The following is a 27,149-nucleotide window of genomic DNA, read 5'->3' as shown; positions in this document are numbered from 1 at the left end:
TGCATACATATACACATTAAAAGGCATGTACAAGAATGTACATAGCAACTTTATTCATAATAACACCAAATGCAAGCAACACAATGCCCACCAATAATAGAATGGATAATTAAAACAATGAAGTATTCTAAAGTAGGGCACCATTGACCTTGTGGGCCAGATAACTCTTTGTTATGAGAATCTAACCTGTATGTTGTAAGATATTTAGTAGCACCCACTAGATGCCAATAGCATTCCCCTAGTGACAAAATGTTTCTGGTAACCACTAAATGTCTCCTTAAGGGATTAAATCCCACCCCCTTGAGAATAACTTCTCTAAAGCAATAAAAATAAACTTCTGCTACATGAAACGTAGTGGACAAATATATAATGTTATGTGAAAACAGCTAGATACAAAAGAGTACATGCTATAGGATTTCATTTAAATAAAGCTCTAAAACAGGCTAAATTATGTGATAGCTGTTGGAATTTTTATTACTTTTGGGAGAACAGTGACTAGGAGGAGGCATATGGAAGATAGTCTAGTCTAGGTGAGATTCTCTATGCATCCTAATCTGGGTAATGCTCCCATGGGTGTGTTCTTTGTGAAAATTCATCAAGCTATACTTTTATGATTTTGCTATATATACTCTGCTTCAAAAAAAAGACTACTCAAGATTATATATTTGTGAACCTAGAGATGAAGAGATACGTAATTCTAGAATATGAAGCAAATGTTAGAAAGTTACTTTAAAAATACAAACAGAAGGGATTCCGACATCTGAAATTGGAAGAGAGAAAAACCGAGCTTTGTTAGAACCAAAGATGACAGAAAGAGAAGTGACCACGCTGAGTAAAAAGAAAGAAAGGAAACCTTATTTCCACAGGGAATAGAAAAGATGCTAAAAGAAAACATTTTAACCCCGAACTAGAAAGTAAAATAATTTCTTCGGTGGTGAACGCTGCTAATTATCCACTTGTTAATTTTTTCTCGCATTCTTTCTCAACCAAAAGAACCCCAAATTTATTCTATGCAATACTGTGCCCACGAAATGTTGCATTTTTCAGGTCTCCTTGTAAATAGGGTTGTCCAAAGTGATGTGGCCGTGAAAGCTGGTATTGCTATAGTCACCATATGACAAGATGACTGAAGATGGAAATCGGTGCCAAAATGTAGTTAAGCACAAAGAATGAAACTGAGTCTCTGATAACCATAGAGGCCCCCATCTTCACTCTGCACTGGCTGCTTCTGGCATTTTACATGAAAGGAAGAAAATCTCTCTTTTAATATTTTTTGAAAAGGAGTATGTGCAATAATTTATAACCTTGTTTCTTTCTAGTAGGAAATAAAGACTGCTCATCTCCAGTAATGTTTCTGTCATCCTTTTTTCAGTCTAACAATTTTATTTTTTTTGACCTAATGTGTAGAAAATTCTCATGACTTTGCATATGTGGTTTGAATTAATGAAAAAGAAGAAGAAAAGCAAGGAGTAAATATTGAACACACAAAAGAGAAAGTGATTTTATGTAAATATCTTTGTAAAATAACCAATGAAGTGAAAAACACTTCAAATTCTACTTACTTTTTAAATATCAATTTTTAGATAGTTTTGTATGTTTCAAAAATTCAAAATTCAGTTAAATGCGCAGAACTTTATTCTGATAATGACAGAGATCACATGGGAATGAGAAATGTAATAAAAAAGAAATGCTTATATTATTGCTAGAAAAAAGTACGCATAAATGAGAAATATTTGGACCTAGATGTACTACAGTACAATGTGTTTCTAATTGTTGAAAATCATCACTGTGCAATATTTAAACTTAAACTAAGAATGCTTCATTTCTAAACTTGGAAAAACTGATTTCAAGTGAATAAAATCATCTTCAAAATTGGATATAATGTTCAATATTCTAAGTTCAGAAAGAAGTTTTAAACAGCAAGGCATTTAATATTGCCATCCAGATACTATTCTGATCTGCTGATGTGGAGTTTACTACTGACGTCAATCAGAAATTTGCCTAAGTAGGGACTGATGAATAGAGTATACTTCCTTTCTGGATTTCTTCCTCTATCCCGAAACATAACAGGAAGGTCATCTGTTTTAGAACAGAAGAGTATATGAGTAGTATAAAATGACCTTGAATTATGATCTCTTCTGACATCTAACATGTAATATGTATTTTTAAAATCTAGGAGCAAATATATAAAACTACAGGTAAGTGATAGACAAAAACTGAAAGAAGGAAGAAAACTTGTTTTTAAATAACAGTGTAACTCAATGCAAGTACTAGGAAAAATATTTGTATCTAAATGTGACATAGTTCTAACCAAGAAGCAGAGTCATTCAGTCTCGAGCAGGTTTGTGAAATGTATTTCAGGAACAAAGAAATTATCAAACAAATGTACGCCACTCCTGCCCCACAATAAAACTAAATGCAATAGCAAGATAGCTCAGCAGATGCAATGTGAGGTTGCCCTGCATGTCAGGATTACAAGACAGTGTATAACTCTAGCCAAAATCCAAACTTGTAGGCAAAGCATATTTGCTGTCCGTCAAACATAGGCCCATGGTTGCAATAAATACTTATCTTCATCTCTCACTGGCTACCTGCCTATCTTTAATCTCAGGCCCTTGAAATTTTATCTCATTAAGTATTAAGATACGCTTGTGCTCTCCTATTTTTAGGGCTATTTCTCAAAAATGTTCTATTTGTATAATACATCAAAAAAGAAGACAGAGTGGCTGTATGTTTCTTCCCTTTGTTGGGATATTTGGAAGGAAGGGAGTGGAGGTTATTTTGGGCAAGAGTTTGTCTCTGGTCAGCTGAAACACATCAGTGAAGTAATTTCTATTTACGTCTTGGCTTTGTCACTCAGTCTGTAATAAGCCAGAACTGTCAAACAGAAATCAGAACACAAATCAGTAATGGTTGCCAGAAAAAAAGAGACAGGAGAAGAAAAATTCGATTTATAAGGCAGGAGGGAGTGGTCAGTGGTCACTTGTAGCACAAGCCAACAGTTTCATCAGAAGTTTGGGTCAGTGGACACTATACACTTATTCAAAAATCCTGTAGCTTACTTAGGGTGAGAGCTTATTAATTACTTAAAATGTGGGGACAGCTGTATTGTTCTCAATCTGATTCTCAATGTGAAGACATTAAGAGGCAATGTGGGTGAGTAGGACAAGATAGAGGCACTTTCTGAAACAATTTTAATATGCATTGCTCACTTCACTTTGAAATCAGCTGAATGCTAGAATGTCAACAGTCACAAACTTATATCTCCTTCATGTTTTGACAATGTTCAGTGATCTAATAGCACCAAGTTTTGCAAACTCTCCTGCCTAAATGCCAATTCTGCATATTAAGTTAGCTCTGTCTCAGTAGGGGTGTCAGAATCTTGCTGATTTTCACTCACTGAAGTGTAAGACTTGCTTCAATCAATCAGCAACATTCTCAGCAATTTATCCATTCCGTGTAAACTGAAACAAGATAATGTGTCCCATTTTTAAAGTCTGGTCTATAGTCATCATTTTAAAAAGTATAATCTGGAGGCTCAGTCCCTTATCCTTCTTCTGAAGATGGACAGTTTATCTTGAAATGACTTTTCCCTGGACAAGATCAAATGCCCATGCTAAAGCAACTTTCCCATCATCTGCAATCTGCTTCATGGGATAAATAATACAGGCACAAAATGTTACTGTTGAAGAAAACCTTAAAGATCACCTGTGACATTCATTGCATGTCACCACCGAGAAAACAGAACTCTGAGAAATTAAGTAACTTCCTCAAGAACACAACACTTTGGTGCCAAAGTGTGGCCTGATACCCAGAAGTCTTGATTACCACTCAGTTCATCATTCTTGTTGTCACACCTACAAATGTTACTGGAAAACATGAACATCAACACTTCTCTTTTTCAAATTCTCTCCTTACAATTTTACTTCATTTTCCTTTTTCTTCAACTAGGAATATTTTGTTTTAATACATCAGTTCCCTTTCTTGGAAATGTCTGTGCTAAAGGCCATGAATAAAAAGGTATTCAGAGCTGACACATCCCAAATAATGAAGCTGCTAACCTACATTACCATCTTATACTTAATAAAATTAATTCGCCCATGTAAACCTTGAGTAGGCAAATTTGCACTTAGAACACACAGAGAACCGTATTTGTGACATAGATAGATAACTATTAACTCCTTTTAAACTTTCAAATGCCTTAGGATGTCAGAGTAAAAAATCTGAAAACTGCAGCTCTAATTCAAATGAATCAGGGTAGAACAGATGGTTGAAGAAGGAACACAAGCAAGAAGGAAATCTCCTGTTCTCCCTTTCTGATTACTTTGCCCACAGAGGAATAACGATTCAAAGAAAATCAGTAATCATGGCGGATGTCATTAGCATATTCCCAATAAGGGAGCTTACATAAAAATTCCCAGAGAAAATGAATGACTACTTACAGATCAATGTGCAAAAGGCGCTCATCTCCAGCTGCCTCCCTTCTCCCAAAATGTGAATGATTTAAGACTTAAAAATTGAAGTTTGTAAAGTTATGGGCAAATACTAAAGTTTGTTTAAGCAAATAATGAAGATTATTACAAGCACAATAGAGCAGGCATATTTTCAAGTTTGTCAGTAATTAGTAGTACCTAATGTTTCACATTTCTAATTACATTCCATTTGGGCTGCAACAAAATCCAAAGACTTATTAAAATATTGAATAACCCTCTCCCTCTCCTCTCTTCATAATGGCTGATTAAGCAAACTGCAATGAAGCACCTTCATTGTTTTATTGTGAATCCATGTGGTAAAGTGTGTTTTTCTCCCTCTTAATTGATGAGCAGAAATCACTGAAACAGCACATCAACTCTATAGAAAAACTTGCATAAAACAATTTTAAAAGGGGAAAAATTCCAACTCAAGTAAGTAGGAATTTAACATGCTTTTGCTGAGAAAATATTTCGGAAGATTGGGCTCTTACTAAATGCTGTGCAAGAAAATGACAGATGCTTACTTAAAATTATACGGAAAACACCTGATGAGTTTGTCATTGGTAACCATTTCTCATTGCTCTCCTGTACAGTTTCTAGATTTCTAGTTCTGGAGAGGATACAAATATCCATTGCTGTTTGTCAAGTTGAATATTTAACCCTCAAACACAAGACAGAAGAATTCCCTTTTATAGGAAGAATAGCAGTTACTAAATATGCAAACAGCTTTATCAATAATAAATCTCCCTCATAAATTAACCATGAGACAAAATATTGGCAGGTCTTCCTGTTAAATAGAGAAGAGCTAGGTAATGCCATCATTGATTAGACCAGTAGGAAGCAGATGGTTAAATAACACAATAGGAAATGTCACAATCATTTTAATTTTATTATTGAAACCCAAACTTTCAGTGGCGGTAGACAGATTGTCTTCATTTTTCATCCATAAAACAAGCATCTTGAACGTTTTATCAAAAAGAACTTTTTCTTACACTGGCATTGCAACCAATAAAACCTTTTATGCATGGCAAGTTGGCAGAAACTATTAATAAAATGTCTGTCAACTGCAAATCGCTCTTTTTTTCTTTAGCAAAAAAGGGGGAGAAATCATTAATTACAGTTTCTGTCACACACAAAAGACACTATGATTGTTCTGATGTCTTAACAGCCTGAATTCACCTAGTGACCACCTCTTCTGTGGATTTGAAAAGGGATGGGTCGTCATCCATCTAAACAAAAAGCTGCAGAGCTCGCCGAACACATTGCCTGTGTCTGCCTGGGCAACAAATGTGGTATTTTAGGTTGACTCTGAAAGAAGATTATGAATATGGATAGCATGCAAATACTTCATCTATCTTAATCAGAATACAGGAATTCAAGCTGTTGAGGAAAAAAAAAAAAAAAAAGACCTTAGAATTCCCATACAAGGAAAGAAATTTTATAGTGCTTATTGAATTTAGAAGACAGAGATTAGAAATGAACTTAATGAATCTGTTCATCAGGAGGCAAGCAACAGACTTGGCAACAAGTGTAGATCAATTACCCTGATGACAAATAAATATAATGAACTTTCAAAGTGGGAAACAACTGTTTAACACAATTTAAGAAGAAAACAATGTATTTTTTTTTCTTTTCTGGGTTTGTTTTGTCCTCCCCTTTCTACCTGATTATATTTTGCTTCTACTAACCACTTAAAAACCTTTTTCATTTCCCTGAAATGATCTTTCCTCACACAAGCTCCACATAATGGAAAAGAAAGAGCACAACTACATAATTTCTGTAACCAAATATAAAGAGAACAAAAGGGCCAGGAATGACTTATATAGGTTCCTCCTGAATGTGCAACAAGATTTTTTGCAATAACACTGTGTAGAAAGCTGCCAGTTTTCTTTATTATTTCTATTTATCTGCTCCAAATATGTCAACAAAAAAATCTAGATAGCTGAGTTCACCTGTCTTGGTTCCCCATATCCTTTCACTTTTAATAAATGCATTTGCTCCAGGCGCTAGCATATTGAAATGCAAGAGGTTTCTTTGTTTGTATATTTAAAGAGACTTTTCAATTTAGTAAACTTCTTAATATGAAGACTAATAATTACAACACATCCATGTTGCTATGGTTTTTTTTAAAAAAATATGGACTATAATTATTTTACGAGGTTCATTCAAGGATGTCTTTATGCACGGTGGGATATTTGAGGAGATGAAATAAGTCTAATCTTATAGAACAAAAAGGCTTTATAATAATCTACAAATCTAAGAAGATAAGAATAGTTATAGATTCTTAATCTAAAGTTTATTACAAGTTTCTGTTGTGATATATCTAGATTCAAATCCTAGCACTACCTGTTATGAGCTGTGTGACTTTATCAAGTTGTTTAACCTTTCTGTACCTCAATTTCCTCATCTGCAGAAAGAGGAAACTACTGATAGATACCTCATATAAGAAATGAAATGATGCAAAGTATGTGAAGTACCTAGAACACTACTTGGACAGAGGAAATGTTAAGTAATTGTTAGCCATTATTAACTGGTCTATTTTTGTTTGATCTAAAGCCAAAAGTGAAAAGATGTGAACTGCTTAAGAATTCAAAGGCTACCGCATACAACAGGTCACTACTCATTCTTGACTGCTGACAGAATAGGCATAGCAAAAATTTGCGGTGGCTCATGCCTGTAATCCCAGCACTTTGGGAGGCTGAGGTGGGCAGATCACGAGGTCAGGAGATCAAGATCATCCTGGTTAACACGGTGAAACCCCATCTCTACTAAAAATAAATAAATAAATAAAATAATGTAAAATGAAAGTAGGAACCCTCATCATGAATGAGCTACTGTGAAGGACTATGCCATTGGTAGACGGATGGTAAAGAAGACAGTAATGTTGGTACTTATCCGGTGTGTGTTGTTTTCTCTCAGAACAAATGTCTGCAAAAATCTAGCAAGTATCGTGAAATTATCTTGTTACAAAGTTGGAATTCAAGGTAAGAAGTGAACATGCTCTTTCTTACCGTACATATACATAATTAGATACACATTATTTATATATACATATATATGCCATCTTTATAACCTTTGTTTTAAAAAACCCTATTGAGTAGAATTTTTTATTACCACTGGTTAAAAATGTCATATCACAAGAATCTGGCAAGCATTCAGAACCATTTAATCTTTTATCAAGGCTTAATCAGAAGAGGTTTATATCTCTTTTGTGCATTGTCAAGTATCCACCATAATTTGTCTCCCCCATACTGGACCGACAGATTGAGCGAATAAGCAAAGAGCCAGAACAGTTGAGTGTAATTGCAGTGTCAGCACTGTTAACTGTATTTATGAGAAGAGAGTTAACACTATGACATTAATAATTTCATCAGATTACACATGTTTGCTTGACAAACAAGCAAGCTGTTCTCTTTAAATTATCTGTGACTAGTGCTGTTTTCAGTTGGAGAACAGCCATGAATTCCAGTTTAAAAAGAAAAATAAACTCACCAAAACACCATTCAACTTACATTGTTATATTTGGGGGAAGAAAAAAAATTAAGTCTTTAAATATTTGCGTTGAGCCAGACTTTATAAATCCTGGTTTCCTGTCAATAAGAAAGAAAAAAAATGGTTAGGAACGTACAATAAAAAGGAAGGGCCAGGAAGCATAATAATTGTGTCTTACTGCACTGTAGTTCAAAAATAGCTTCAGGCAGAGACACGAAGTCTTTTAGTTTGCCTTGACTTTTTAAACCACTAGATGCTCACCTGCAGTGGTTTCTGTGATTTGTGGCAGCTTACCAAAGGCACAGGAAAATAAAGACAGTTTGTTACCCTCTAATTTTGGAGGGGCATAACACATGAAGCTCGTACAGCAATCTCTTACCTACATATTTCACTCCATAAGGGGAAACAATAAGAGAGAACATGACATGTATTAGAGAAGTAAATTACAATGTTATACTCTTTGGTCCAATAAACCATTGTGGGCTGTCATGCTCCTGACTACTGAAGTGTTGTTTTATGCTACAGCTTAATCAGCTGAGTCTAGGCTCTGCTTTTGCAGGCCAGTGCCTTAGGCAGCATAAATGCTGTGATTCACACACGTGATCACAGAAGCCTATATGGTGAGATCCACACAATCTGCCATGTAAGTTATTGGCCTGAATGATGGATCGCCTTACAGTTAATTTAGAAGATAGAATGGGACTTGAACCTGGTTGTTAAAATTATCACAAAACATTGAACCACCTGTTTGTCTTATTTAATAGGAGCATCTTGCTGGTGTTGGTTCTAACAAAGGTAATGTTTCATCATTTGAGCCTAGAATCTATGCCCTTGTGAGAACCCCACAAGCAGGAAGCATCTGTATTTATGAAGCTTACGTGAGACAGCATGATGTGAACCTGAATGCAAAAAGTTAAAAGAGATATATTGATTCCGTCACTAGCAAGCCCCAAAATGAAAGCTTACCACTGCTATAAATACGTGCAAAATTGGGTGTCAAAAGAAAGTATTCGGCTTACTTGTTTTAGTAATTCAGATAGCCTTTTCATATTCACTTTTATTATTCTTATGACAGTAGGTATTGTTAATATAACGAAACCAAGAGAATGATAGTGACACATTTTATATTTACATGTACATATGTGTATATACCTAGATAATCTCCGTTTATAAATATATATAATATTACTAGGCTTTCTTGAAAAAATTAATAGTTCTGTTTAGAAAGAATGAATGATATATCCTTGGACTGAAAAAGAAAAAGAATCTTAACTCAGTGTCAGTCACTTAGGAATCATATTGCCAGAGTTTTGTACAGAATGAAGAGGATAACCTATTTACAAAACAAAAAGATAAAACACATTTCCCCACTAAGATGGCTGTTATTAAAACCAAAAACAAGTGTTAGCAAGGATGTGGAGAAATGCGAACCCTTGCCTGTTGCTAGTGGGGGTGTAAAATGGGAGCAGCCACTGTGGAAACAGTATGGTGGTCCTGACAAAATTAGACAAAGAACTACCATATAATCTAGTAATTCCTGTTCCCAGTATATACCCAAAAACATGGAAAGCAGGGATCTAAATAGATGTTTGTACCACAGTGTTGATAATGGCATTATTCATAATAGTCAAAAGGTGGAAGTAACCCAAATGTTAATCTACAGAGGAATGGATAAACAAAATGTGGTATATACATACAAAGGAATGCCATTCCTTTTCAAAAGGAATAAAATTCTGACCCATGCTACAACATGGATGAACTTCGAAGATATGCAAAGTGAAATAAGCCAGAAACCAAAGGACAAATACTGCAGGATCTCACTTATATAAGAGGTACCTGGAATATAAGAGGTACCTGCTTAGAGCTGCTGTGACTTGAAATTCCATTTTGGTGAGAGCTCGCATTCTGTTTTGCAAATGTGTTGTATGCCTTATAAAGTTTGTATCCTGGTCCAGTCATCGAGGCACAGAGCATGTTTCCACATTAACATCATTTATAACAGCAGGAGGCTGAAACCTAGAATTGAGAAAAATCTGAGTTTTATAAAAAAAAGCCACAACAAGTTTTTACTTTCTTATATCTACCTCAGCTTTTGTTCTTTAAAATGGGATCAATGTCGTTACATAATTTTCATTAAAATCATGTAAAAAGCACCACACTGTGCAAAAGATGGGCCTAAATGCTCTGCAAAGATCATTGCACATAAATCAGATCCTTTCCCTCTACCTGTAGGAGTTTCTGTTCCTGTTCTCAAAGAGACAGACTGGTGAGCATGCAGAATTACAGGAAATGCAGAGAACAAAATGGGCAGAGCAACCAAAACTGTGGTGTTTGCATCAAATACAGGTCAAGAGTAAGCTTATTTTCCTATGAAATTAAAGAACATGATGAAATTGGAAAGAGCAAGTCAGATTGGTAGCACCTTTTTAAGCCCAAGAAAGGCTGCCTCATTAAATATTAAGAATTTGGAGGAAAAAGGTGGATTTACACTGATAAAAGGTTCATTTAAAATTCCAGGAGGTCAATAAATTACCACTTAAGATGCCATTTCCCAAAATGTGTCCCGAAGAATGCTTGTTTTAAATGAGGGTCAGGGGTAGAGGGAAAAACTCCCGTGGTGCAATTGATTTATGCACTGTATCTCAGATGGAGTTGGATAGGAAATGTTGGCCAGGCACGGTGGCTCAAACCTGTAATCCCAGAACTTTGGGAGGCTGAGGTGGGAAGGATCACTTGAGTCCAGGAGTTTGAGACCAGCCTGGACAACATAAGGAGGAGACCCCATCTCTACAAATAATTAAAAAATTAGCCAGGAGTGTTGGTGCACACCTGTGGTCTCAGCTACTCAGGAGGCTGAGGCAGGAGGATCACCTAAGACCAGGAGGTTGAGGCTACAGTGAGTTGTGATGGCACCACTGCACTCCAGCCTGGGTGACTGAGTGAGACCCAGTCTCAAAAAAACAGAACAAAACAAAACAAAACCAAACAACAGACAACAAATTATTGAGCTACCGAAGGCCCTGTTAGCTCCTGCAACAAAAAAGATTGCTGAATTTAGCTTAGTCCAGTCTTTTCCAAACTTGTTTGGCCTTCAACCCCTTTCCTCTTCCTCTACACATTCATCTACATAACAAATGTCCAGAGGGCCTCCTCCAGGCCAGTCACTGTTCTAGGTCCTGGGGATTCATCAGTGAAGAAAACAAAACTCTTCCTTGACAGACTGTGTAATTAGGAGGAAACAGAAAATAAACCAATAGATAAATCAAACCAGAAAATAAATCTTTTATATAATATATCAGAAAGAGTACAATGGAGGAATACTTTTTAATGGCAAGGGGGAAAAGTTGCTATTTTAGAGAGTGTGATCAGGGAAGCTTCTCTGATAGGATGATACTTGAGGAACAGGTGAGATATGCTGATTTGGTCAATTGCTGGAGGACCAATGGAAGCCCCAGGGAGTATGAGAGCAATCACCACCTAGAGAGTGAGCCCCTCAACACTTTCTCCTGCAGAGAAGGAGACTTAATATTGATAGAAAGTTCTACAAGGCGGCACTAGCATTAAGCAGTTCTAAGAAGAGATTGATTTTACCAGTACAGATAGGGAAATTGCTCATCCTCTAAAAGCAAATTAACTCTTCGGGGCCCCTAGGGTGTTGTTCATTTACTAATTTATTTACAAATTGTTTGCTCCTTGGCCTTTAATTAGTGACATTTTGCATGGTGACCACGTGTTTTGGAAGTGTGCTACTCTCCAGTCCTCCATTTCACATTATATGGTGGCCGTTTATCTCGCTCCTCAAGAGGGAAGCAGAGCGAGGGAGCGGCTGGTCATACCTCATTTGTCATAACCAGAAAAGGATTCATCAAGCTGCTGAGCCACATTGAGAGGAACGATGATAGGGGACTGGCATGTTTGCTGCCTAATTCAATTCTTGATTTCGTAGGAAGGGGCTCCATTGATGATTGTTGTAATTGAGATATCCATGATAGAATAATTTAGAAAAGGTAGAAAGTTTATGCTACCTTATACTACCTAAGGACACATCCCATTTTCCATTCTCCTGGTAGAAATATTTTCTGCTTTTAGAGCCAGCTGCATTGTTTGTTGGGTTCTATGCAAAATGAAAACGTGAGATTCCCTTATTTAAAGACAGAAAACAAAATAGTGTTAAAGGTCCTAAAATAGAAAACATTTCTTTTTTCTTTCCTCCCCAATCTCCTTCTCTTGACTTTATTTTGCCTTTTATTTGCTATTTAACATTATTCTAAGAAAACATTTAAGTTATTAGCATGAATTCTATCACTCGGCTTTATATTGTGCAATGCCAATTTCAAATGCAAATATAAGCATTTAAGGCACATGGGATTACTGAAATAACACAATTCATATTATGTAGCTTGCGTATGCATATGTATTTTATTCTCACCAGAACAGTGAAAACCCTCCACAAAACTTAATTGTTTTTGTCTGACTTCTTGATGCATGCATGTTCTACCTTCACTTTCTATCTTACTGATGAGTAAGGAAGACCTTAAAGGGAATAGAGCTGTGTGTTGCCTTGTATTTTAGTTACCTTCTATGTTATCATCATCACCCCGACCTCAGTCACAGACATAACACACCGACATTGCACTCACTTTGAGACTCACTGACCTGCCAGTCATTATGGGTCCGCCAGTGTGCTCATAAGGCATCACAAATGTTATATGTGAATGAGGAGACAAGGAACAATAGACACATATATTGCATGTGTCTCCTCTGCTCCCGTGCATGCTCTATTGTCCCATTAGACTTCACTAACAAACACAAGTTGAAAGAGAAAATGATTAAGGATTTCAAGATAGTGACAGCAATGCATGAAAGCAAGTGCCAGGCCCTACCTGCATGAGGCCCTGTGCATAGGGTACATGCCCATGAGGCCAGCTCTGCCATCTTTTTACAGAATACATAATAGGAAACATAGGAATCACACACGAGGGTACTACCATCTCATAAAGAATGTTCTCAACACTGTTCCTTCATTAATTTTCTAGATGTGCCCCTGACATAACCTTTAGAGGGTGAAATGTTTACCAAGAATATGTATTATTAGTTGGAAAATAGCTTCAGGACTTGGTTAGAACAACTAACCTCAGAGAGTCCCCAGCCCACGTGCCTGTCTTTTTTAGGTTCAGTTCAAAGAACTGTTGATCCACTAATGGAATGGCTCATCTGTCTTTGAATGTATGCAGTATCATAGCTCATCTTTCCCTCTTCTTATGCTAAAATCATATTTTGATTAAAGTCGCTGTTCATCCTTCCTTTTAACCACGGACACATTCCTTGTGCATCAAATCCCTGCTTTTCAGAATGATTAAAATCTAGAGTAATGGAGTATGATACTTCCACTGCTAAAATGAATTGGAGATCAATGCACAAAAACACACAAAGACAACAAGCCTGCCAGTAATTCTGACACCCCGTTAACTGCATCTTAGTATCTAGTGGCCTTTGCTTCTCTTGTCGACAATGTAGCCCTCATTCTGCTCAAGACATACTGTCTTCCATTCATGGAAAATCACTTACAATCACTTTGGAAAAAATACCTAAGTGATATGGAAAACAAAAAAAAAAACCTGCTTCCTGGCACATTCCTTTTACCACTCTATCTGATATCGGACCTTCTACTGACCTTCTGCCCTATTCAGATCCATGTTTTGTAACAAATGTGGAATATGCAGCATTTTGACAGACTGTTCATACAAATTTACGGTAAACCTGGTGCCTGCCTGCATTGTGGTAGAAATCATATTACCAGATTCCTAACAAGAAGGCTTATGATGTTAGAAACTGTTAAAAACATGAATGAAAAAAGGTGGCTTCAAACAGAGCCTGAGGAGCTAGTTTAAGTAACAAAGCCCTGTTTTCCATCTTTTATGTAAAGCAAATGGATTAACAACAACTGGCACGAAACTGAGCTGACACTCTGACTCGCTGTGCCAGGCAAGCGCTCCATTGAATTGTTTGCACCAGCCATGTCTTGTGTGCAAACAGGAGGAACTTGTTCAGGCAGCAGCCACTCTGAATGGTATGTGAGGATTTAGTGAAATACATGCTCAGGACAGCACTCTTAATCCTTGCAAGTCTGCCCAACAGAGGGAATTCCAGGGTGACAGATGAAGGAAGCATCCAAGTCTTTCACTGAATACAGTCAAGAAAGTTGAACACAGAAAAGAATACAGAAAAGAAAGTTGAAGGGACTTTGTTATATGTTTACTTTATGCTCATCCAACAAATACCGTTGTTAGGAAAAAAAGTTTGATGAATGATGGTGATAAACAGGCTGGTAGTACCCACTGATTAAAGTGTCATGATGCCTCTTTAGAAATCAAAGGAGTTATCTTGCTAATGAACTAAATTAGACTGAACTAACATTCATGTTAATAATTATTACTTACAGAGCTGGCTGTGTTAGGAGTGATAACGATAATGTGAAAACTGAATATAATAATAATATTTCTCAGGTACATATCCTCTAGTTTAAAGCAAATTTGACAGGAACATGCAAGTACCTCAGTGGCCCAATTTTGAGAAATAGAGGGAATTTTTTCATCGTAAGGATGGCAGATTAGGTCCTAGGTGAGTAACGAAAAGAAGGCTGAAAAACAAAATTCCTTATTAGAACCAGAAGTATTAACCTGACAAACACATTCATTCAAACTCTTTAGCATGTGAAATATATATATGAAATACATATGGTACTCATTTTCCCTTAAAATGAGCCATCGTAAAAAAAAAAAAATTACATTCTCAAGGTTAGAAATAGAGAAGATATGCATTGGCGATAATATTGATTTTTTAAAAAAATCTGCTGAAAGACTATTATTAGACATAAATTATAGTTACAGTGAAAACTAGGAGCTGCTTTTAATCCCCTCGGGGGTGGAAAGTTATGTAGGGTCCTTTTTGTCATTGTCAAGGTGTAGAAAGAATGAAAAAGACTTCGGTGTATTTCATTATTAGTACACATGAACAGTATGAGCTCTTCATTATTGGGTTGTCTTTTTCCATAGTCGGTACCTTTTTCAGGCTCCTTCTAAGAAACTATTTGACAAGGAAAAAAATAGCCTTCTTGGTTTGATATGTGAGTATATACAAGTTCACACAGGTTTTCACAAGAAAGTAAATGAAGAGCATGGCCTGCAAGCTTACTCATATTAACTCTGAATACAATCAAAGCTTCAATGTTTAACTCTATCTTAGTACTGAATGTGAATGGAAAACAAAGACTATACTATGAAGATATTTCTTAGTCTTGCAGAAAATTTTTTATTAAATACAAATTACTATCTCTCAAAGTAAAATTTACACTATATCTATAACAATATGAAATATCTTATTTAGCTACAACCAGATACTATTACTTGACTGTTTTGAACATAGAACAAAATCCTCCTAAAATAAGAAATCATAGACAAAATACCACTGGTACATTGGAGGACGTTGTCTTTCTTTGAATTAAAGCTACAACTGACAAGCCAGGCACAGTGGCAAGCACCTGTAGTTCTAGCTACTTGGAAGGTGGAGGCAATAGAATCCCTTGAGCCCAGGAGCTCAAGGCCAATCCAGGTAACACACCTGTCTCAAAAAAAAAAAAAAAAAAAAAAAAAGCACACACACACACACACACACACACACAGACACGTACAAGAAAACCCCAAAGACCAAATATTTCTCAACATACAAATGATTAGCGAGATTAACGATTACCTCTTTAACATGTGAGTTCTCTCAACTATTACTGTTAATAACTATGGGTAACTCACGCCTTTATTTTCTTTGTGTAGGGGAAGAAGTGGTCAAAGTATTTTATTTTAAGTTAGTAATCTCACTTTTTTCATCAGAGTTTTTTTGATATGATTCTACTTTCCACATGTTTCTTATTTGCTGCTTTGTCTTTTAAGGTAAGCAGAGTGAGTCAAAAGCAAATCATGTTTCATGTGAATATTGGACTTTGACACTGTTTAGACCAAATTATAGAGAAAACAATATTCTGGAAATCATTTTTTTTCTTTAAACACTTACGAAGTGTCAACGTAGGCCTCAGTGAATCAACCAAGCACATTTTTCAAATTATTTCAGTAAAGGGTGAGAAGTTATAAAAACACCTTTTAAAATCTCAACATTTTATAATAGCGTATTCCAATAATGGAATAATTTATTCCATTGTTCCAAACGGTAATGCTCTCTCTTTATCTATTTGTCCCTAATGTATGTCTGTGCAAACTTAGTATGGGTTTTATCTCATCGTGCTAAATGAGCAAATGAGGAGATTTTAAACACGTCTACATTTTAATATGTAAGCCTGTAGCCTGCTATGCACAGTTTATAGTGAGATGTTTCACATCAATTAAAAAAAAGATGAAAGAATGGGTTATTTGAAGAGTTTGTTTCCTTGTAATCAACTCTAAAGAGACCAAGGTCATGTAACAGATTTCTTTTTCTTTCTTTCTTACAGGGAGACTATGTGAATGCAAATTGCTTTATTGGTGAAGGGAATTAAAATTATAAAAAGCTGGGCTTAAAGAAGTGCAAAATCAGGGCTGTGTCGGAGCAGGGACAATATAATTGTGGTATGGATTCCCATATGGGACTAAATTATCTAGATTTTAGTAACGTCAGCAGTTCTGTGTAGTTGCTGGAATGCGGCCAATGTGCCATATTTGCTTCATTTTTAAGATGGTTCTGATTCTACACAATGTTAAATATGCAGAAAGCTAAAATTGTTTGGGTATCTTGGTGGCACTTCTCAGATACATGTCTTTGCATGTCAGAAATTTTATTTGACTATTAAACAGGAAGTGACACCAATGTGACTTTATTTTTCTAAGCAAAATGCCATTTATTATCATTTCTATCTAGGCTATACAATCTTCCCAGTAGGAGAAAAAAATACCCTTTTCTGTGAGTACATATCAAGGTTGTCTTCCTTTACAGTGTACCATTCAGTAATACTGTTTTGTAGCAACTCAATAAAGCTGATAGTTTTTCTGGGTAATTACCCACAGCCCCCCTGCAGGACAAATTAGCATTCATGACCTGAATAATGCTTACTAGAAAGAGTTCAATGGAATTTACTTAATCAGAATCATTGCTTTCTCTTGGCTAATTTTTTTTTTTACCTAGTCCTCAATGCCTGCTAATAGCAAATATCTTTCAAGCCAGTGTTTGGTACCTGGTAGAGAAAAATGCAGGAATCTTTAAATTTTGTAATGTATTTGTGAGTCTTGAAAAAATAAATGCATATTTTTTATATCAAGTGTGTGAAAAATTAAGATATCCATCTTCTTTAAAATTTCTAATTAAACTTACATGTTTATTTCTCTTTTTAATGCTTACTGATTTCAGAAAGACAGAGAGAGATTTTTCATTTTCCAATTATCCCTGAATTGTTTCTCAATGTATTGAAGACAAAGCTAGAGGATTGGTCGTGATTTTGTGATAGATGCTTGGTAATCACCTTGTATTCTTAGGCATCAAAAATTAGGAGAACTTTGAACAGACAATGAGTGTTGTTTTTGACAATTTGATTGATTATTACTTTGTTCTTGATGATTTATTTAACAATTTTATGATTTGAATCAAAATATATGAAATGTAGATACTAGGGTATTAGAAGAAAGGAGGAGAGAAAGTAATATTCACTGAGCTTCTACTACTTACAAAACACTCTGTCAAGTAAACAATATATTTTATTAATTCTTGAAATGGCTCAGTGAGGGAAGGACTAGTATCTCCGATTTTTAAAAGAGGAAAATGAGTTTCAGAAGATACTTACTCCAGGTTATACACTCAGCAATGAAGCAGAACCAAGACACGATCCCCAGACTGCCTGAATCAAAAGCTTATACTTTTTTGTTTTTGTGTTTATATGCAAAAATTTTAGATTTTTAGGAAGGCAAGAAGAAGTTCTAAACCAATTCCCTTGACTGAATCTTTAATTTGGAAAAGACTCCTAACCTGGAAGAGGAAATGTTTCTAAAATGCAGCTGCATATCAATGTCTTTGAAGGACAGCTCTGTAGACAACAACCAAGATCAGAGAGGCACAGCAATGGGGCCGTCCTCTAAAGTTTATTTTAGCTTATTTCTCCCCCCTTCCTGTCATCTTCTGTGAATCTTCACAACCCAGTGGAGTAAAAGGCAGGTGTGAACTGTTGAGACACAGGCTCCCACAATGGAGCATTACTGAGGGTTGGGAAGTAATCCAGTCAAATCAAGCTGAAGGACAAAAGTGTGAAATAAGATCCAAAAATAACAAAGTAAAAGCAGAAAGGTCCTTTGGGGTTTCTTTGCACTTAACTCAGTGGAGACACGGAATTTCTATAGGATGGGGAGATTTGTCTGGGGGCTTAGTTTGTATAGCAATCTCAGTTTTTACCTAGGTGGTATCGTTGTTTAGGGTTGCATATTATGCTTGTTTAGAGTATATGTTTATTGGAGGTGACTTGGGGTAAGGCTCTCGGAAGGCTCTCAGAGATTATGTGGGGGAAGTTACAGCCCCAGAAAGAAACCTCTAGGCTTTTCCACTGATTCGACTGCATAGTTTGAATGAATTAAAACAGTTCAATACAACTGAAAAGGAAGATTCACTTATTCAGGCCCTTGTGCCTTGCAGTGCTGAACTGAATTTGGTACTTAATTTTCCGGGGGTGCAAAATGGTTATCCCATCTCTAAATCTAAATAAATCAAAATGTTTTTTCAGTTTCGGGGGTTTCAGAAAACCCACAACACATTTTTTGCACAGATTTTCCTTCCAAACACTAGAATATTGCAAGGAAAATTCAATCCATATGTTTCAGACTCACTTACAGTTGTATCAAAATCTTGTGTTGCAATTGACATTTGATGTTCATGAAGTTTTCTGAATGCTTATTTGCCTTTAACTCAGAACATAAAGTTGATTTGTCAAGCTTATACGCATCAAAAATCCCAAAATATTACGTTTGAGTTGAAGACAACAAACTTAAAATTCTGCATCAGGCATTAAATTTAATAAAGTTTTTGTCTTACCATCTTACAGTGTTGTGTACTTGCAGATATGCATATGCCTGATGACATGGAGTACAAAGACACAGTATACTTTTGATATTGACATGGTGAGGAGAAAGTGAAATGATAGAAAAACAAGGACACATATTTTTTATTTTGGTATTCCTCTGTGATTTAAATATTAACAGCATATTGTTTATAATTTAATGCAAAAAATATGTGCACTGACAGCCCATATCTAATTTTCTTCTTCTATCCTTCAACAATCTCCATTTAGTTTCTGGCTGGTACTTGGCAGCTCTTCATTTCCTGCCAGTGTGCAGGGAATGATGTATCTTCTGGTCAGTGGGTACCTCCATGTCATCACAAAGACAAGACAACACTGGGAGGAGGAAAGGCAAGAGAAAAAAATAATCATTTAAACTGAAGCATCAGTGTCTTTGGGATGGTTGTATAAAAGAATCTGCATTTGTTGCTATTAATGCTATTTTAGAGGTTTCTGAAATGATTATGTCCCTTTGTTCAAGGCTAATAATGTGGTTCTGTCTTTACTTAGAACATGATAATGGTGCTTTCCAATCAGAACCAGCTCAGAGAGGAGAATCATGTTCCTGAAGAGCCAGGAACCTCAGGAAAAAAAAAAAAAAAAAAGTCTTCTGTTAGCACAAAATAAATAACGGTGTTCTGACATTTGTTTCTGACAGTGTCTATACAAACGGTATAGGAGTGGGTCATTCACTTTGCTATGTGACTTGTATATGTGGGCTCTTTTATAGTTTTCATTATTCTTGTTTTCAATATTTCTTCCCTTAGAACAAAAATGATGCATGTTTATTGTGGAAAATAAGAAAATGTTTGTAACTGCCGGGCACGGTGGCTCACGCCTGTAATCCCAGCACTTTGGGAGGCCAAAGCGGGTGGATCACCTGAGGTCAGGAGTTCGAGACCAGCCTGACCAACATGGAGAAACCCCGTCTCTACTAAAAAAAATACAAAATTGGCCAGGCGTGGTGGCACATGCCTATAATCCCAGCTACTACGGAGGCTGAGGCAGGAGAATTGCTTGAACCTGGGAGGCAGAGGTTGCGGTGAGCCGAGATTGTGCCATTGCACTCCAGCCTGGGCAACAAGAGTGGAAACTCCGTCTCAAAAAAAAAAAAGAAGAAAAAAGAAAATGTTTGTAACTAAAAGAAGAAAATATTTCTGAAGCCTCCCTTTCTAAAGATAACTGCTATTTACATTTATCATATGTTCCTTCATTGTATTTTATACAGAAACACTCATGCACTGTATTTTTTATAAATATGAGATTATACAGCACATACTGTCACTGGCAATATAGAGCAATAGAAGATGATGCTATATGTTTCTAAATCTTCTTCTCTTTTGATATGCTATATTTTAGATGGCTGTATGTAGTTCATTGTTGGAATGAAATATTAAATCAAATATTCAAATATAATTATTCAAATGACTGCATGGTATTCCATGGTCAGAATGAACTATTTAATCATCAAAATATTCAAATATAATTATTCAAATTTAATATTTCAAAATTTTAATTTTCAGGCTGTCCCAATACACTGGTTACATAAACAATACTTGAAAATAAGATCTTTCCTTCAAATCTTTGCCAGTGTGAATAATTTTTTCCTTAGAATAAATGCCCATCCGTGAAATAACTAGTCAGTGTTTTAAGGTTTTTGAAATATGTTTACAAAAATAGCATGCACTTTACTTTTTTTATCTTTTCAGAATGGCAATAGATATATACCTCTGTTTCTATGGCCTTCACTTGATCCCTGTCAGGATAATTGCAAGATGGCCAGAAGGTTGGGAATGTAGAATACGGTGGGTGGCCAAGAAAGACAATTACACTGAAGAGTACAAAGGGACTAAAATGCACGTCTGGTTCCAAGACTCTTTGTTATTTAGATTCGTGCATTTTCTTCCTGCATCTTACACAACATCCCCTATCACTCCTGCAAACTATTACCTGACTTATAGTAGGAGCCCTACATGTTTTCCTTGAATAAGGCTAGTTTTATAGTGAGCTCTGATCATCTGACAAAATAGTATTTAATTGTAAGAAATGTTTTCAATGATCATAAAAATTCTTGTAAGTCTAACATGGGCCAACTTCTATTTGGAAATGTAATCCTGTGTGAAGTCCCTATGGAGTGCACGGGAATAATGTGAGTAACTAGGGAATGCAATCATTCTGTCCCTAGTTAGGAAATGGGTGAGACAGTAAAGCTAAGTGGAAAAGTGTGTAGACCCTGTGGGAAAAGGTCTGAGTTTACCCCCTACCCCTCCATTCACTAACTTTATGACTTTAAGCAAATGACTCCAGCTGCTGAAGTTTCGTGTCCCCCTCTGTCAGGTGCTTATATACTCCACATGCCATCTCCGTGGTGCAGACACACTATCTTGCATACAGTGGGTGGTTAATAAATAGTAAATGCTTTAGCTATTTTTTAGACAGAGAAGATGCAACGTACTCACTGAAGGCTATTTTTAAATGTCTTTAGCCCATTTCAGCCAGAGGTCATATTAAGAATCATGTTCTGCTACAAGTAACAACAAAAAAAGAGTAGCTTAAACTAATAAGTCTTATTTTCTTCACCTACATAATTCCACACCCAGAGGTAGACCTTTTTAGTGGTTATTGGTTTAAGAATGTCAAAACTGGCCGGGCACGGTGGCTTACGCCTGTAATCCCAGCACTTTGGGAGGCTGAGGTGGGCGGATCACAAGGTGCAGAGTTCCAGACCAGCCTGCCCAACATGGTGAAACCCCGTCTCTACCAAAAATACCAAAATTAGCCATGCATGGTGGTGCACGCCTGTAATCCCAGCTACTTGGGAGGCTGAGGCACTTGAACCCAGGAGGTGGAGGTGGCAGTGAGCCGAGTGAGCCGAGATCATGCCACTGCACTCCAGCCTGGGAAGAGCGAGACTACATCTCAAAAAAAAAAAAAAAAAGAATGTCAAAACCAAGATGCTTCGGATTAATGTATCGTTTCCTCTCAGCTACCAACATATGGCTGCTGCCACTACTTTTGTCCACTGCTTTAGCCCCATGTCCCCATTTCAGGGAAGGAGAAAGAGGAAGTAACCAGGAGGGAAAGGAAGTAGCCAGGTGAGAAATCCAGAACAGACTGTGAATATCTCATTGGTGACTGCCACCCCTCACTACAAGGAAGTGATGAAGAGCTGGGCATCTGCTTTTCTAAAGAAAACCAGAGTTACGTTCCGTCTGCCAAAGATGCCTTTTTCCTTTCTCTGACCATACCTCTTTCTCTTGTTTGCTTTCTGTTTGTGACAGAGTAGGCTCAGCTGGCATGGTTTGAGGGGAGTTGCAAATCCCACCCAATAATTCTCATCCACCAGTTTCTGTGAATGCCTAAGATTTTAGCATCAGTGAATTAAGCAACCACCCACTATATGTTAAAATGCAGGCCGGGCGCGGTGGCTCAAGCCTGTAATCCCAGCACTTTGGGAGGCCGAGACGGGCGGATCACGAGGTCGGGAGATCGAGACCATCCTGGCTAACACGGTGAAACCCCGTCTCTACTAAAAAAATACAAAAAAAACTAGCCGGGCGAGGTGGCGGGCGTCTGTGGTCCCAGCTACTCAGGAGGCTGAGGCAGGAGAATGGCGTGAACCCGGGAGGCGGAGCTTGCAGTGAGCCCAGATCGCGCCTTTGCACTACAGCCTGGGTGACAGAGCGAGACTCCGTCTCAAAAAAAAATAAAAAATAAAAAATAAAATAAAATAAAATGCATATATCTCTGGGAGAAAAGTTAGCACATTGCTTCATTTCCATACTTAACACCTTAGATAATCAATAAATGCATTGATTAAATTCCCTTAAAGAGAAAATTAATTGAGACTAGGTTTTTAGCTAGGAAGGATGGAGAGTTTAGTGCTGCGTGACAGGCGCTAGCCAGGCAGGCAAGAGTAGGAACGCATGAAAGGAAATTAAGCGCAGGAAGGGTAACGAGAGGCTGCAGAGAGGTAGTAGAGGCTGTTAGCAAATATTAGATAAGCACCTCAGAAACAAACACCACCTTTCATAGTGTGTCGTGGGAGGAGATCTGATTGCTCTTTTCTCTTTAGTCCTCATCATGTCTGATCACATACAAAACTCTATATTAATACACATCGAACATTCCAAACCACAAAATAGATAACTACCCCCCCCCCCCCCCCCGTGCCTGATATTCTGTTAGACCTCACTTCAAGCTTCACATTTTGTGAACCCCGATGTGGTAACATTCAGGAGCCACTAACCAGAGAAATGGGAAGTGTTGGCTATGCAGGCTACTTCTCAGGTGAAAGTCTTCTGACTTGATGCTAAGACAGCAGAAAGAGATGTTCATCCTCAACATTTGATAAGACAGACAGTGTAGCATTATTGTTCAGCTCATGATTATTAGAGACAAACTGTGGCTTCAAAACCACAGTGACTATGGGAGAGGTATTTAACTTCTCTGTGCCTCAGTTTCTTCACCTGTAAACTGGCCATAATAATGGTATTTAGGCTTGGCGTGGCGGAGGAGGTTTCTGTGAGCTGAGATCGTGCCACTGCACTCCAGCCTCAGTAACAGAGTGAGACCGTGTCTCACAAAAAAAAAAAAAAAAAAGAAAAAAAAGAAAAAAAAAAAAAGAAAAAGGTATTTATCTCTTTAGTTTGTTGTGAAAATTAAATGAGGCATATAACAAGAGCTGCAAACTGTGTCTGGAACACAGAAGTGTTTGCTTTATTATGTTGAAAGCATTCTTTTTTTCTATCTCAGATCTTTTCCATAGATACTAATAATCATATCTTATATTTCTATAGTTTTTTACAATTTCCTAAGCATTTCCCTGTGTATTTACTCATTTCAGGGAGGTGGGTCATTTTTACTATGCCCATTTTACAGATTGGGTGAATGGAGTCACAGAGTTTATGCTCATGCCCAAGGTCACATGGATAATAACAAGGCAGAGACCTAAACCCAGATATTTGAAGACAAGTTCAATGAACTTTGTTATGCCACATGATATATTTGGAAGCAAAAGTTTTGAATCATGGCGAAATGAACATGTCTCACAGTTGATTCTATTTGTGTGTATTCCTGATTCCCAAAAGCTGAGTCTACCTATAGGTATTGTCCAGTATCCTTGCCTGTGTAGGTGTAAGAATTGTTTGACTTCCTCACTCATATGTAATTTGTTTACTATTCCAGAAGGATCACAATTTATTCCATTAGTATTGAATGACCCAGTAATTATACTTCTAGGAATATACCCAAGAAAAGAATCTTTAGCAGTGAAAGAAAAAAAAAGTTGTATAACAAAATATACTAATTTAGAGCTATATATAATAGCCAAGGAAGCAACAAATAATCTAAATATTCTTGGAATAGGATCAGTTAAGTAAACTCTCATACATCAACTTAATGAAATAATGATAATGATAATAATTACTATATGTTGAGCATCCAGTAAGTGCAATGCATTTTACTAGCTCCTTTCAAATGGCATCTCTTTTGATTTCCTAAGAGTTAGGCATTATTGTCACCCCATTACACACATAATGCCCCAAAGCCAAGGTTGTATGCCCAGGGTGACAGATATGGCTAATGACTCATCCTTCAACCTTTCTTGCTTCTTTATTGCCAAGGAGCCTGATTTTGTTTGAGAAGAAAGGTACCCAGCACCAGAAGATAAATCAAGAATAGTCCAAGCTGATAAGAGCACTTCCTATCTCCTTGCAAGTAGTAAGTCTAGGGATGGGCATGTGGTATAATTCTTGTCAATAAGATTTAAGAATAAATTTTCTTGGGGCTTCTTGCAAAATCACTTCCTCAAGTCTTTTTAAATTTTTTTTTCCTTTTCCCTTTTTTCTTGCCTTTGAACATTTTTATGAGAGTAGATGATGCAGGAGGCTGAAGCAGCCATTTTGGGATCATGAAGGGATTAGAAGCAAATGATGAGAAGGACAGAGTAAACAAGAAAAGTAATCTAGGCCCCTAGTGACTGCAATTAGCCAACAAGCTACTCTGGTATTGCCTGCTGCCTTTTGGGGTTTTCTTTGTTTGTTTTTTTACAGAAACAATACACATCCTTTTGAGATAAATCACTATTCATCTACTGTTTAGTACTAAAAGCAATTATACTAGGTAGGATTTGATAAAGCTGTGAGTGACATAGAAACACCATCCCCGCCCCTCCGCCACACACACACACACACACACACACACACACACACACAAACTTGAACTTAAACACCTTTTAAAGTCACCGATATGGTTTGGCTCTGTGTCCCCACCCAAATCTCACCTTGAATTGTAATCCCCATAATCCCTACATGTAAAGGGAGGGACCTGGAAGGAGATGATTGGATCATGGGATGGTTTTCTCCATGCTGTTCTCATGATAGTGAGTGAGTTCTCACGAGATCTGATGGTTTTATAAGTGTTTGACAGTTCCTCCTTCACACTCTCCTGCTTGCCTCCATACCTGCTCCCCTTCTGCCATGATTGTAAGTTCCCTGAGGTCTCCCCAACCATACAGAACTGGGAGTCAATTAAACCTCTTTCCTTTACAAATTACCAGTCTTGGGTAGTTCTTTAGCAAGGTGAAAACTGACTAATACAGTCTCTCTCATAAAAAGTCCATGATAGGCAGTATGGCACAACTATGGCATTCCACCAAGTCCTGAGAGACCCAAGCTTTTCCAGCTTTTCATTCCCCGATCTCAGGACTGTGCCCACCACAGGGACTAATATGGCTCCTTGATCTCTCCAGCCTTTGTGTATGCATTCCAGCCAACAGAAAGGAGGAAGGGGCAAAGAAGAACATATGCCCTCACTTTTAAAACAAGCCAGAAAGTTTCACATACTATTTTATTCACATCACATTGAATAGAACTGCTAGCTGCAGGAAAAGCAAGCAAACATCATCTTTATTCTGGAAGGTCATGTACTCAGCTAAAAATCAGTGATTCAATCAGTGGGGAAAAAAGTGAAGAACATACAGAGGGAAACACATGCAGTTGATGAATCCATGTCTGTCTGAGTTTAAAGCTATGCACTTACTGCTACATTCCACTGTCTCTTGTGGCTAATTATACTATATAGTGATGTGGAAAACATTATATTATTTTCCATCCTTTAAAACTATTCACAATTAAAATATACTATAAAAAGAAAAATGCTTTTAATATGTTATACAGGATAAAATTATATAATATATACAGATAAAATTATGATTTCAAAAGAGTCAAAGGAGTGGTTGTATTTGAATTTAGGAACATGAACGAATCACAGATTTCTTCCTACTTTTCTCTATTCTGAAGGCTTCTTTAATAAGGAAGTAATCATTTTGTAATAAAAATATCTCATACTTACCTATATATCATGCTAAAATCATAGAAACTACTCAGTCACTGAACCTTTTTATATATAACCACTAAGCAGAGTCTGTAAGTGGTGGATTTTATGTAGAAGAAAAATGATAAATAGCATGTCATTTGATGCTTCATAATTTTTGGTTTTTAACTTTCTGGGTCACTGATTTCTCAAAGAGTTTTCATTCTTTCCACACTTTAGTTAGGTGATTGAGGAAGGTGTCAGGCTACTGAGACATGGGAGAAGATGATGTGGAGGAATTAAATTCTTCTTTTCTTTTGACTGAGTATACAGAACACACAGTATGATTTTGTAGTCCTTCCTCTGTGTATATTAACCTCTGTCTGCTGTAGGCAGTATTGAGAAGATATTGTCATTGGCATCTAAATGAGATACATGCTTGTATAATAAATGTTTTTTTTTTTTTAAACGGAGTCTTGTTCTGTCACCCAGGCTGGAATGCAGTAGTGGGATCTCAGCTCACTGCAGCCTCTGCCTCCTGGGTTCCAGCAATTCTCCTGCCTCAGACTCTTGGGTAGCTGGGATTACAGGCGCACACCACCACACCCGGTAAATTTTTGTATTTGTAGTAGAGATGGGGTTTTGCCATGTTGGCCAGGATGGTCTTGAGCTCCTGACCTCAGGTGATCTGCCTGCCTCAGCCTCCCAAAGTGCTGGGATTACACTTGTGAGCCACCGCACCTGGCCATAAATATACTTTTATATGTACTGATTTAATAAAATCAGTGCTA

General features: G+C 36.9%; 1 protein-coding gene and 1 long non-coding RNA gene across 3 annotated transcripts in view; one reads left to right on the top strand and one right to left on the bottom strand.

Annotated features, from left to right (window-relative positions):
* Positions 1 to 27,149, top strand: part of ADGRL2 (adhesion G protein-coupled receptor L2) — a 698,223-nt gene that overhangs the window by 191,852 nt on the left and 479,222 nt on the right. The gene's annotated exons all lie outside the window — the stretch shown is intronic.
* LOC111539564 lies at positions 18,061 to 19,395 on the bottom strand. Its single transcript, XR_002730723.1, has 3 exons — positions 19,020 to 19,395; positions 18,819 to 18,892; positions 18,061 to 18,226 (listed from the first exon to the last, which is right to left on the bottom strand). It is a non-coding gene; the product is annotated as an uncharacterized LOC111539564 (long non-coding RNA).

Source organism: Piliocolobus tephrosceles, chromosome 1 (assembly GCF_002776525.5).
Source record: "Piliocolobus tephrosceles isolate RC106 chromosome 1, ASM277652v3, whole genome shotgun sequence".
Lineage (NCBI taxonomy): Eukaryota > Metazoa > Chordata > Mammalia > Primates > Cercopithecidae > Piliocolobus > Piliocolobus tephrosceles.
The sequence above is the reverse complement of the archived record's forward strand: the minus strand, read 5'-3'. Positions and strand labels throughout refer to the sequence as shown.